This window comes from Sphaeramia orbicularis, chromosome 19, assembly GCF_902148855.1.
Source record: "Sphaeramia orbicularis chromosome 19, fSphaOr1.1, whole genome shotgun sequence".
NCBI classification, from domain to species: domain Eukaryota; kingdom Metazoa; phylum Chordata; class Actinopteri; order Kurtiformes; family Apogonidae; genus Sphaeramia; species Sphaeramia orbicularis.
The window spans coordinates 10,708,221-10,722,615 of NC_043975.1; positions in this window are offsets into that span (position 1 = coordinate 10,708,221).

A 14,395-nucleotide genomic window follows, 5' to 3' on the forward strand; every position below is an offset into this window, starting at 1 on the left:
AATCATTAGTCTCTGTGCCCCCCATCAGTGGAAAAAAAAAAAAAAAAACTTCTATTAGTAATGGAGACCTCGTAAGAGACCTTCCGTGGAGAGCGCTGCCTTCCCAATTCCCAGCGGAGAAATCCTGCGCAAAAAACTAATTCTACTTTTAATAATCTGTCATCAAGACCAGAGGCAGTCATAAATTATGTGGGGAGCATGTGCGAGAGCGAGCCACAAGAGGGAAATCAGGGTAGAAAATCAAAGCCCAAGTTTGACAAACTTTCCTGAAGATAAATAATAACTTACAAACCGGATTAGTTGTTAAGTCACAGCTGAGCGCACAGTCAAGCCATTCCAATCAGCCAATGCAGATGAAGAATTTATAGGTAGAGCTCATCATTTGTTTTCCTACTCTCCTCCCTCTTTTTATATGCATCCCACCTTTTCTCATTCCTGTCTCCTTCAAGCTTATTATATTCAGGGCCTGTTGTCACACCCTGGGCTGGTTTTATCATTAACTCTTTGTGTGCCAAACAGAGGACTTTGTGTGAAGGCATTTTTGAAGGTGGGGGGGATGGGCTTAGATCTACAATGACAGGGGAAGGAGCCATAAAGTACAAACAGTAGTTTTCCATTGACCTCAAACTGCGCAAATATAACTTGCACACAAAAATTTACCTATTGGGAAAATGACAATTTCACCAAAACTCTCATTTTTCCATTAAAAGTTTTTTGCAATGGCAAGAGGTGGTTTTTCGGGCAAATGGTATATCACGCAAAACTGCAATGGAAAGACCTTTTTCGCAACTAGAGTCAGGTGAATTAAAAAAACGGATGTTGACGTATGTTAAAACAAGCGAAGAAGAAGAAGCAACATGTCGTGGTATGTGTGGACACACCTGGAAACCCAATCATGTTTTTAATTTAGTACGAGATAGAGGGGTAATATATAATAATAATGAATATATCTTTAAATCAACACTATATCTTCATTCGTCGCCATGTTCATGGAAGGACTTCTCGTGTCATCTTGCACTAATAAATAAACAAATCATCGCATTTGTGAGTTAATGGAAAAACTGACATTACATACTTCTGTTTCTTTGACATTTAGTAAATATCAGTAAAGTTTTGTGCATATGTCCAATGGAAAAGTGAGTATTGTCACTAGTTGCTTTTCCACTGACCTTCAAATTGCACAAATATAACTTGTGCATAAAAATTTACCTAATGAAAAAACAAAAATTTCGCCAAAAGTCTCATTTTTCTATTAAAAGGTTTTTGCGCTGGCAAGACGTGGTTTTTCGGGCGTAGCACAAATGGTATATCACGCAAAACTGCAATGGAAAGACCTTTTTTTTTTGCAACTAGAGACAGGTGAATTAAAAAACTAGATGTTGACAGACGTTACAACAAGTGAAGAAGAAACATGTCGCAGTATGCGTGGACACACCAGGAAACCCAATCACTTTTTAATTTAGTATGAGATAGAGGGGTAATATATAATAAAAATGAATATATCTGTAAATCAACACTGTATTTTCATTGATCGCCATGTTAATGGAATGACGTCTCGTGTCATCTTGCAATAATAAATAAACAAATCATCGCATTTGTGATTTAATGAAAAAACTGGCATTACACACTTCTGTTTTTTTTCGACATTTAGTAAATATCGGTAAAGTTTTGCATGTACGTCCAATGGAAAAGTGAGTATTGTCACTTGTCACTTTTCCAATGACCCTCAAATTGTGCAAATATAGCTTGTGCATAAAAATTTACCTAAAAGTCTCACTTTTCCATTAAAAGTTTTTGCGCTGGCAAGAGGTGTTTTTTCAGGTGTAGCGCAAATGGTATATCACGCAAAACTGCAATGGAAAGACCTTTTTTCACAACTAGAGTCAGGTGAATTAAAAAAAATGGATGTTGACAGACGTTACAACAAGCAAAGAAGAAGAAGAAACATGTTGCGGTATGTGCGGACACACCAGGAAACCCAATCATGTTTTAATTTAATACGAAATAGAGGGATAACATATAATAAAAATGAATATATCTGTAAATCAACACTATATTTTCATTCGTTGCCATGTTTAAGGAAGGTTTTCTCATGTCATCTCTCGATAATAAATAAACAAATCATCGCATTTGTGATTTAATGGAAAAACCGACATTAGGCACTTCTGTTTTTTTCAATATTTAGTAAACATCTGCAAAGTTTTGCGTGAATGTCCAATGGAAAAGCGACTAGTCTCACAAATCCTTCTGTTTTACTCCCAAACAAGAGTGAAGAGGTTGTTGCGTTAACGGACCTCCAGAACTTAACTGACGACTAAAGCAAAGGAAATCATCAAATGACATGACTTTGAGCCGCAAGGGTCTGCTCTTTGTTCCTGTGTCAATATCTCTAGAAACTATCGACATGCATCATAATCGTTCCCTTCTATCAAGTGCAGACTAAAGAACAATCTCCATTAGGTGACAGCGCCCCGGCAGGTTGATAAATGCTCCCTGACGAAAGGGAAGGAATTGCGTAAAATAAAGAGGCATGTTCCAACAAGTCTTGTCAAAATGGTATTGATTTAATCATCTGCAGAAATACACATTCTTGGTTAGTGTAGCGTGCAGGGGAGATGGCAGCAGCGGCAGCAGCAGAAGCTGGGATACGCTTTACAGTTGTTGACGCGGAGACGCTCTCCCTCATTGGCTTTGCAGGTGATGAAACACATGCTGAGCTGCGGTCTAATTTTTTTTCCCCCCCTAGCTCCCTCTTTCCCTCTTCAATCAGATGTTATTCTAAGAAAGTGTCTGCAAATCTTCTTTGTCTGCAAATCTGTTTTTATTTCGGGCCAACAAATATAACTTAATGTGAGTGGGCGAGTCTATATGTAGCCCAGGCGCTGTGGCCAACCTTCTCCTTGGCCTCTCAGCACAGTGCAGAGGCGATAGATAACAATAGCCCTCCATCATCTAGACACACCGATGGTATTCCGGTAGCTGGAGTGAGCTGGCCAGAGGTCTGGGAGTGTTTATTTAACATTGTGGTGTTGGAGAGTGTGTCTCACCTTGGGACAAATGGATCCCCTCTCCTTCCTCCTTTGGCAGCCTCAGAGTAAACACCGTGGCAGAAAACTAGAGGTCTCATTGCACTGAAGTACAAGTTCATCAGGCAGAAAGGTTGGTTCATCATTGGAGTCTTAACACAGGACGGAGCAACTGTAAAACATGATAAATGTCAACGTAAATACCCATGCAGCGCTGGGGAGTAACTATAGCTACATGTAATTCAATAGCGCAATGCCTTTACAAGATAAATTATTAAGATACAGTTACTAACGCAGTGTTTTTCAACCTTAGGGTCACCTGGAATTCAAATGGGGTCACCTGAAATTTCTAGTAATTGATAAAAATAAAAACTTACTAATAGAAAATAACTGAGTTGACAGAGACAATCCCAATCCATTAAAGACATGACAAACTGTGAAGCTGAAACTGAAGCACTGTGGTTCTGTTTATCTTTCAAATGTTCATTGTGGTCAGTTTCAGATGCTGCAGCTTTTTCATAATTCATAGTTTGAGTTCTTGTTTGTTCAGTATTAATTGTCAGCCTTGTAAATCCAAGCTGGACTGACTGTACATATCCTGACCAAGGAAAATAAAATTCTCACTTTGTGCAGTAATCTACACCTGGCTTTACTGCCTCCATCCATAATAATATACATTATATAGACTAAATGTTGTCTAAAATTAATGTTTATTTGCAACATATATAGAAAAATATTACATGATCAAAAACAAATTAATTTTAGCAAAAAAAAAAAAAAGTCTCCATTTTGAATGTCTGGGGTCGCCAGAAATTTGTGATGTTAAAATGGGGTCACGAGCCAAAAAAGTTTGGGAACCACTGATGTAAACACATGGATTAAACACTTTCACAAGCCCTCTGAAGAAAAAATGCATTTATAAAACAACACATTCCTACTCTTTTATTTTTTTTTTTTCCATTAAGAGTTGTATATAGCCACCAATGCTGACCAATAAATCAGATTTTCATTGTCAGTCCTTTACATGAACGCTTGGTAAAATAAGGAAATAATTTCATTTTTCATATTTCATAGTTTGAGTTATTGTTGGTTCAGTATTAATTGTCAGTCTTGTAAATCCAAGCTGGACTGACTGTACATATCCTGACCAAAGAAAATCTAATTTTCACTTTGTGCAGTAATCTACACCTGGCTTTACTGCCTCCGTCCAGAATAATATACATTATATAGACTAAATATCATCTAAAATTAATGTTGATTTGTAACATAATATTGCAAACTATTACATGATCAAAAACAAATTAATTTTAGCAAAAAAAAAAAAAAAGTCTCCATTTTGAATGTCTGGGGTCACCAAATTTGTGATGTTAAAATGGGGTCATGAGCCAAAAAAGGTTGGGAACCACTGTACTAGTGGGTAAAAAAAACACAGTATTCGAAATCTCTCTGATGGGATATTTTAGAGACAATTTGACAGATTAGCGTTGTTAAATGACCCACATTTTTACTTTTAAATTAATTTTTGCTTTAGTTGGTCCATAAGGGATTATCGAAAACAAGAAGCTACTTTATATTGAAATAAATATTGGAATGGCAATCAATTAAAGTTCGCTCTCTGATGGGACATTTTTGGCCGCTGGTATTTTAGGCAAAAACTTCAACTAAAATTTCTCTTTGGAATTTCATTTAATCTATACCTGTGCAATTCATATTGCGCGGTTTAAGTCTTAAGAAGTAATTAAGGCATAAATAGACCAGGTTTTTGTACTTTCTTTGGCAGCATGGGCTGTTGAGAGTAAAAAGTCATTATCTCTGACGGGACACTTTTGACCACTATTTAAAAATCTGACAACAGAAGAAAAAAAAAAAAAAAAGGACACCCTGTTGTGTCTAATGACATTTATTTACATGAGTACTTTAAAATAACATTTCTGTATTTTAATAAACATCACCAGATGCATTGTGTTGAGTATATTTAAATAATTATAATGACACATCGATAAGGCACAATAAAATTTTTGTGCAAACCGCTATCCATCACTACTACCAGTATTCAGTATTAATTAACATTGTCCATGATAGAAATTCTATTATTCATATAAAAATGTCTTTTTTCCTTTACATTTTTTTACATTACAAAGTGGTTACATCTGAATATATTATTTTTGTATTATTATTATTTTCGAGCATAGCGCAAATGGTATATCATGCAAAACTGCAATGGAAAGACCTTTTCTCTGCAACTAGAGTCAGGTGAATGAAAAAAACACATGCTGACGGACATTACAACAAGTGAAGAAGAAGAAGAAACATGTCACGGTATGTGTGGACACACCATTGAAACCCAATCATTTTTTAACCTTTCTCTTGTGTTAGGGTCAGCACCGACCCTTTTTAGGTTTTAAATGCGTAAATGAACCACATAGAATGTATTTATTGCATCAAGTCTTTTTGACTTTGTCAGGAACCTCTATTTCAACAAAAATAATACAAAACATTTTTTTCCACTAAATTATGAAATGCCGTGGTTAAAATTATGACCTTTGTGTTGTTAGGGTCAGTTTTGACCCAGTTATAAAAACAAGATTATAAAGCAATAATTAGAGCCCAAACTGAAATCTTAAGTGCACTGTCAGCCAACACACTGACAGCCAACTCCTCTCCCAATCATGTGAGCTTTTGGGATATCTCATTTTGCCTTCTTATCCAGTATTCCTGCACAAAAACAAAACAAGCAAAGAAGATGTCCAGTATGGAGCTGGTGACTTGCAGAGTGCACATGGAGGGGTATAATGACAAAGAAAAGGTCCAGAGGCTCCCACCAAAAATATTAAAACCAATATTTTCATGAATAAGGAAGCCTAACAAAGTAACCAATAGATGAGAAACACATTTGATGATAGATAATTGTTTTTAGTGTATTTTAAAGCTGATTTAAGACATGGGTCAAAACTGACCTGTTGACATAAGAGATGGTAACAATCAGCTAGCACAAGAGGAGGGTTAATTTAGTACGAGATAGAGGGGTAATATATAATAATGATAATGAATATATCTGTAAATCAACACCATATTTACGTTCGTCACCATGTTTATGGAATGACTTCTTGTGTCATCTCGTGAAAATAAATAAACAAATCATCGCATTTGTGATTTAATGGAAAAACCGACATTACGCACTTCTGTTGTTTTTGACATTTAGTAAATATCGGTAAAGTTTGGCGCAGATGTCCAATGGAAAAGCAACTAGAGACTTGAATACTTCTCAACATCCATTTTTGTATATCTGATATATAATCAAACATCATTTAAAAAAAAAAAAAAAAAAGGGTAAGGTCTCACTTTATAAGTTATGATGATGAAATATCAGGTCTTGATTCTAAAAATTTTAGAAATCCATGTCTTGTTGAAGATATGACTTTTTTGTTTAATTGTATATGTGAGCCTTTCGATAGCTATGCAGGATGAGAGTTCAGCAATCCATGAATTCAACAAATACTAAACTGTTTTACTGGATAATATATTTTAAAGACTTTATATTTAAAGTGAGCTTCTCAACACTGCACCCATGTCCCTTTACAATATAAACTGTAAATTACATCACGGTACAATGAATATCTAGTCTGAAATCAAACTCTAAGCAGTCACACTGGCACCAATAGCAGTTGTTTTCTTACAATTGTAATCATTTAGAAGGTTAAAGGGGGTATTATTATCTCTGCACAGCCCATCTGAGCAGTGATGAGGTGAACACAAATAATGTGCGTCCCCTACAGAGGGAAGATGTGTGGCCGCAGCCGCTGGGGGTTGGAGACAATCCCACAGTGACCTGACCTTGACATGTCTGAGTGAAATGGTGGCGGAGGCTAATACCTCATCATATTGAGTTTGACTTTGAGCTCACTGCGGTGGGCACCATAAAACAAAGGATAACAGTGTGGACAAACAGTCGTAAACTATGGTCAATTAACATACGCTACCATCAAATAAAGAATGGGCTTCGCTTAATTATAGATGTGAAGGAAATAGAAGTGACCGCTTCATATCCTACTCAATGTTTTAACCATTTCATTCATTTTTCATCCATTTTATTCATTTGTTTTGAGCAGAAGAAAAAAATCAAGCATCTTTTGTGTACAAGTAACTAATGGCAGAGTAAATACATTAAAGGTGCGGGAGACTTTCATGACTAATTTTTCATCAAATCTGTCAAACCTCAGTCATATCCTCAGTATCACGAATCTGTAAGTCTGTCTGTGATTACTCACCTGAATCTCTTACATTACAGTGAACAATTTCAAAGTGACATCCACCATAAACAAACCGTGTGTTTACATTCAGAGCCGGGAGGTTACTCGGGCATCTTCGGAATTTTGTCACGACATGCATCGTGGGAAACGCCAGTTCGTGCCAAGGTTATTATCGTTAACGAAAACTAACGAAATGACGAACACTAGAATTGAAAAAACATTTTCGTTAACTGAAATAAATAAAAACTATATTAAAAGAAAAAAAACAATAACTAACTGAAACTGTATTGTGTGCTTACAAAACTAACTAAAACATATAAAAATTATGGATAAATTTCCCTTTGTTTTCGTCTTTGTCAATGTTGGATTGATACGAAATCCATTTATTTCGCTCGAGCAATTTTAGCTAGCGGCATCATATGATATTTAACGGCCCGTTACTTGTGGTCACTTGTGGTTTAGAGTCGTCTTCTGGTCCCCACTCTACCTGGAAACATGGAGACTAAAGTTGGGAGAAAGCAGCAGAGTCCTGTCTGGAATTTATTTGAATACGACGGAGAAGAAGAGAAAAGATATTTTAAAAAATCTAAAACTAAACTAAAACTAAGCATTTAGAAAATAACGAAAACTAATAAAAACTAGCAAACCTGCTCTAAAAACTAATTAAAACTAACTGAATTAGAGAAAAAAAAAGTCAAAACTAAACTATAATGAAAAATCCAAAACTATTATAACCTTGGTTCGCACCGCTGTCTGACAGCGGTAGCTGCTACAGACATGACGCAGAAATGGCAGGAGCTCCCTTCCCTCTATGCATATTTCTCCAGCTGTTTCCGCGTTTCAGCCGTTTCCACGTCACGTTTATTTCATCCATATAATATCATATGGTCACGCTGCCGCTGCTGCTGCCAGGCGATGGAGCAAGAATTCACTTCCCACAATGCACATCATGACAAAATTCCGAAGACGCCCGAGTTACCTCCTGGCTTTGTTTGTAAACACATGGTTTGTTTACGGTGGATGACACTTCGAAATTGTTCACCGTAATGCAAGAGATTCAGGTGAATAATCACAGAAAGACTTACAGATTCATGATACTGAGGGTATGACTGAGGTTTGACAGATTTGATGAAAAATTGGTCACGAAAGTCTCCCACACCTTTAACCCTTTCGTGCACACTGGTCACTACAGTGGACAGCTCTTCTACAGCTCTTCTCTTGTATATTCATGGATTTTGTTGTTTTGTGTTTTTTTTGCACGTATCTTTATTAAAGTTTTAACACATTACATATGTTTTCTGGCATGAATTGGTAACATTGTGTAGACCTCCCCTGAGTGTAATAGTTATAGTTTTCACACAATTTATCAGTAAATACATGTTTCTTTGCTTCAAAAACTTAAACGCATGGTGTCCAGCTGAGTGGATATTTTTGCAACTTCATGAAAAATAGGTTCATAAGAATTTTTTAAATTATTATTATTACTATTTTTTTTTTTTATATATATTTTGTTTTACTTTTTTTTTTTTTGATTGATTGATGTATTTATTTCGAACATGACTGTCAAACAGAAAATAAATAAACAAAACACTTAAACATAAGACATATAATACATATTCGAAAAGGAGTGAGAAGAAGTACAACTTATAAACTCCCACCCCTTCTCCTTATATAATTAATAACAATAATAACCTTCCTTGTCTAATCATATCTATACACTATGCCATAATATGACTGATACTTACTAGTAAATAATTAGGTTTCTGGCTTTATATTATTATGAACAAATATAATATGATTTACATAAACACATAATACAATAACACATATATGTAAATACATATTCATACACAGATCTATACACACATATACACACACACATACACACCTATACACACATTTACACACACTTAACACATACTTGTACATTTTTAGAACACCCAGTGATCCCCAAGCCCTCCCTCATCCCTGTACCTCTGAAAAATTGTGTCTCATAAGAAAATTTCATAAGTTTCATAAGAAAATTTTCAATCGCATTGTTTTTTTCACGCCTAAAGAGAAATAAAAACACTCAGGAAAAAAATCTTGATTAAGGTTCTCATAATTTGTGCATGAAAGGGTTAAATAACCTGCATAAACAACAATGTTCAATGCCACACGCAACCCCCATTAGCGCAGAATTATGATCAGTTTCAATTGAGAGTGGCATAAAATCACCCCTATATTCAGGATCACATATGGAAGGGACGTGAATCAGAATTAATGAGATCAAATTTCATTGATTTGTGCCATAAGCGAATACACAGCTGAGTCATACATGAATCTGAATGCAGAAAACCCAAATGTTGTTAAATATTACTCTGTTTGTCATGTCTTCATAAAGCAGTTCATTCAGGTAGATTTAAAAATATAAAAATACATCACTGACAGTCACAAAAAAATTGCTTGGTACATTTTTAGCTCCCCTTATATTAAAACATGGGTGAACGTCTTCCACTGAGAAGGCTATTGATCAAAAATATAGTAAACAGTGTTTTGTTAGAAGGTTTCAGTGTGTCGTATGAGGCCCAGGTTGCGGTAAGTGAACAGTTCAGTCAGGTTTGCCTGGTTCATCTGTTTTTTCCTGTGACAGGGTAGTCATCTTCATTCCCTTTGTCCTTACTTTGGGGCAGGAGGTAATATATAAAGGTCTGCGCTCACATGAGGTGTCTCCCTCACCTCTCCACTTGTCCTCCTGGACTGAATAATGTCTAAGGCTTCAGTCCTGGCTTGATATGATGAGTTATATCATGATTTCACAGGAGTGGACATTTCATTTTTTTGTAATGTAGACGTTTTATGATGCGGTCATGTTTCAGTCCATCCCATTGAGTTCAGGGTTTATTATTAGATAAGAATAGTATAGTTTTAGCTTTATTAGTTTAAATGTACCAAAAAAATAAATAAATAAATAAATTCTTAAGTTTAGGCTTTACACTTTGCAGAATTCATGAAAACATAATCAAATGTGATAGTAAATACATGTGTGAATTAGTAATAAATTGCTGAGTTAAAATCAAGGTATTTTGTTGAATAATAAAATAATTGAATGTCATGATGTCATGAAAAACAACTAAAGAAGCAGAACAAAAATACAAGGCATATAAAGAAAAGTTAACGGATATAATCAGAACTAGCAAACAATTGTATTATAAAAAAAAATGTTATATGCAAACAAAAATAATATAAAAGGAAACTGGGATATTCTGAACACCTTAACCCTTTCATGCACGAATTATGAGAACCTTAGTCAATATTTTTTTCTTGAGTGTTTTTGTTCCACTTTACGTATGAAAAAAACAATGCAATTGATTTTTTTTTTTTTTTTTTTTTTTTGATGAACATATTTTTCATGGAGTTACAAAAATGTCCACTCAGCTGGACACCATGCATTTAAGTTTTGAAGCAAAGAAACATTTATTTAAAACTCATCATCAGAAAATGTTAAACTGTGTGAAAACTATGAAATAAAAGCATTTTTAATGCCGCTAATTGCTAAATCGCTACCGTTTTCTCACCTTTTATCGTACTCTAATATTAGTTATTACTCATTTCATGGAGATAAAATCCTCCTGAGACCCAGGAAATGGACAGTTCTAGCTTTTTTACTTTAAAATTTGTCTTGATTGGAAACTGCATCATGCAACGGTTTTTTCAGATACATTTTTAAAAGTATTTTTATTTACTGATTGATTTTTTTTTTTAAATGGCATGTCCTTTGCAATGCACAGCATTTTTATAGTAAAACTGTCAAACTTTTGTCCCCTACAGAGATCAAAATGCATTGCTGGGTCTCAGGAGGATAAGCAAATAAATAAGTAAATAAAATTATTTGTTTATTACAGTCACACTAAAACATGTTAGCACAGATCAGGTTTATGAAGAACAGTAAAGTTACAGTAATTGTATGCATTGTAGTCTTTTGGATGATGCGCAAGAGTCCTGATATGGAACTAAAACAACAAAACCCATGAATTAACAATAGAACAGCTGTAGAATAGCTGTCCACTGTAGTGACCAGTGTGCATGAAAGGGTTAATAAAACATGGATCTCCTAAGACACTTTGTCCAGAGTACTTTAATGAAACGCATGGCCCAAATTAAGATTCAAAATACAGTTTAAAAAAAAAAAAAAAAAGCTTCCATACATTTTTTCATCAGCTTTCCTAATCTGTTTTCTATCTGTTATTTACATTATTAGGGCTCTAAACAGATGTTATTATACCATTAAAGAAGCAGAAGTAATGTGTTATGTTGTATAAATGTGAGACGGGGGTGGGATTGAATAAGTTTTCTTCTTCCCACTCGTTTTTTAGCAATACATACTAAGTTTATTTTGTTATTGCTAGTGTACATGGAAATTGCTATTCTGTCTTGATCACCTTTGTTTATTAAAGGTGTGGGAGACTTTTGTGACCAGTTTTTCATCAAATCTGTCAAACCTCAGTCATATCCTCAGTATCACAAATCTGTAAGTCTGTCTGTGATTAGTCACCTGAATCTCTTGCATTACGGTGAACAATTTCGAAGTGCCATCCACCATAAACAAACCCATGTGTTTACATTTACATCTACAATTTTTTAGAAATGATTTGCTTCAGAGATTAAATGGGCTAAATGTTACGTATTTTAATAAGATTAATTGGAAAATAAATGACAAAAGTGCCAGTTTGCTAATGTTTTCAAGGTATATGATTAAGTGTTATTACACATATATATTGGTTTATGTACATTTATATAATAGTTTTATAAATCTTCCACTAAATAGAACCTGTAAAGTGAATGTATTCTAATGTGCAGACAGTGTTTTGAAGTTGATCTTGTAGCTCTGAGACAAATATTCCTTTTGAGTCAAACCCATTCTCTCGTTAATTCTTGAATTTCACATTTTGACCCAAGGCTGTATCTTGGAAACTTCAGCCAACCAGCATTTTTGACTTGATTTTTCTTTATCAGTGAGTTTCATGTGGTAAAATTTCATTACTTTTATTCTGGAAGCATTTTCCTTGTAGACCAGTGCATTCAGAGCCAGGAAGTAATTCGGGTATCTTCAGAATTTTGTCGCGACACACATTGTGGGAAACGCCAGTTTGGAAACGGCAGGAGCTCCCTTCCCTCTATGCATATTCCTCCAGCTGTTTCCGCATTTCAGCCATTTCTGCGTTGTGTTTATTTCATCCATATAATACCATATGGTCGCGCTGCTGCTGCCGCTGTCAGGTGGTGGTGCAAGCCTTCGCTTCCCACAATGCACGTCACGACAAAATTCCGAAGATGCCCGAGTTACCTCCCGGCTAACTTTGTAAACACATGGTTTGTTTATGGTGGATGAAACTGAGGGTATGACTGAGGTTTGACAGATTTGATGAAAAATTGGTCACGAAAGTCTCCCGCACCTTTAAGTCTAAATACAGGGGTTGGACAAAATAATGGAAACACCTTAAAAAATCAACAAAATATAATTTAATATGGTGTAGGTCCGCCTTTTGCAGCAATTACAGCCTCAATTCTCCGAGGTATTGATTCATACAACTTGTGAATTGTTTCCAAAGGAATTTTAAGCCATTCTTCAGTTAGAATACCCTCCAACTCTTTTAGAGACGATGGCGGTGGAAATCGACGTCTTACTTGAATCTCTAAAACTGACCATAAATGCTCAATAATGTTGAGGTCTGGGGACTGTGCCGGCCATACGAGATGCTCAACTTCATTAGAATGTTCCTCATGCCATTCTTTAACAATTCTAGCTGTATGGATTGGGGCATTATCATCTTGAGGTGAAGGTGTTTCCATTATTTTGTCCAACCCCTGTATGTTTGGTATTCCTACAATTAACCCTTTCATGCATTAATTGTGAGAACCTTAGTCGAGATATTTTTCTTCAGTGTTTTTATTCCTCCTTAGGCATGAAAAAAACAATGCGATCAAGGTTTTTTTTTTCTGTGGAGTTACAAAAATATCCATGCATTTAATTTTTGAAGTAAAGAAACGTGTTTAAAACCCAATATCAGAAAGTGATATGACAACAATGAAATAAAAACATGTTTAATGCTGCTAATCTGATGTCTTCTCGCATTTTAACATATTCTAATGCTATTAATCCCTCACTTCATCGAGATAATGTGCAAAAAAAACCTTCTTGTCTAACAAATAATGTTGATTTACACTCAAACATGTTAGTACAGATCAGGTTTATCAAGAACAGCAAAGTTACAGTAATGGTATGAACGTCAGGATATGAGATGATGCGTAAGTGTCCACTGTGTTGGCTGATATGGAACTGAAACAACTAAACCCATTAACCCTCTCATGCATAGTGGTCACTACAGTGGACAGCTATTCAAAGTTGTTCTCTTGTATATTCATGGATTTTGTTGTTTTACTTGCATATCAGCCAACTCAGTGGACGCTTATGCATCATCCCATACAATGCAATTCATCCCATTACTGTTCTTGATCAGCCTGATCTGTAGTTACATATTTAAGTGTAAATCAATTGCTATTGGTTATTAGACTGTAATTAACAGGGTTTTTTTTAAACATTTTTTTTTTTGGCATATCTGAGTAATAACTAGAGACCCAGGAAAGGAAAAGTTTTGGCTTTTTTACATTTAATAATTGTCTTGATTGGAAACAGCATGATACAACAGTTTTTTCAGATAGATTTTTTTTTTTTTTTTATATTATGGAATGTCCTTTGCAGTGGACAGCCTTTTTAATTTTTTTTTTTTTTTTTTAATATAAAGGTGTAAAACTCTTGCCCCCTACAGAGGACAAAAATCCATCACTGGGTCTCAGGAGGGAATAGAATGTTAAAATGTGAGAATAGATTAACAGCATTTTTTTTTTTTTTTAAATGTATTTCATAGTTTTCACACAGTATGTCAGTAAATGCATGGTGTCCAGCTGACTGGACATTTTTGTAACCCCATGAAAAATAGGTTCATAAAAAAAATAATAATAATAAAAAAAATAAAATAAAATTCAGTCACATTGCTTTTTTCATGCCTAAAGAGGAATAAAAACACTCAGGAAAAAAAAAAAAAAAAAAACATCTTGATTAAGGCTCTCATAATTCAT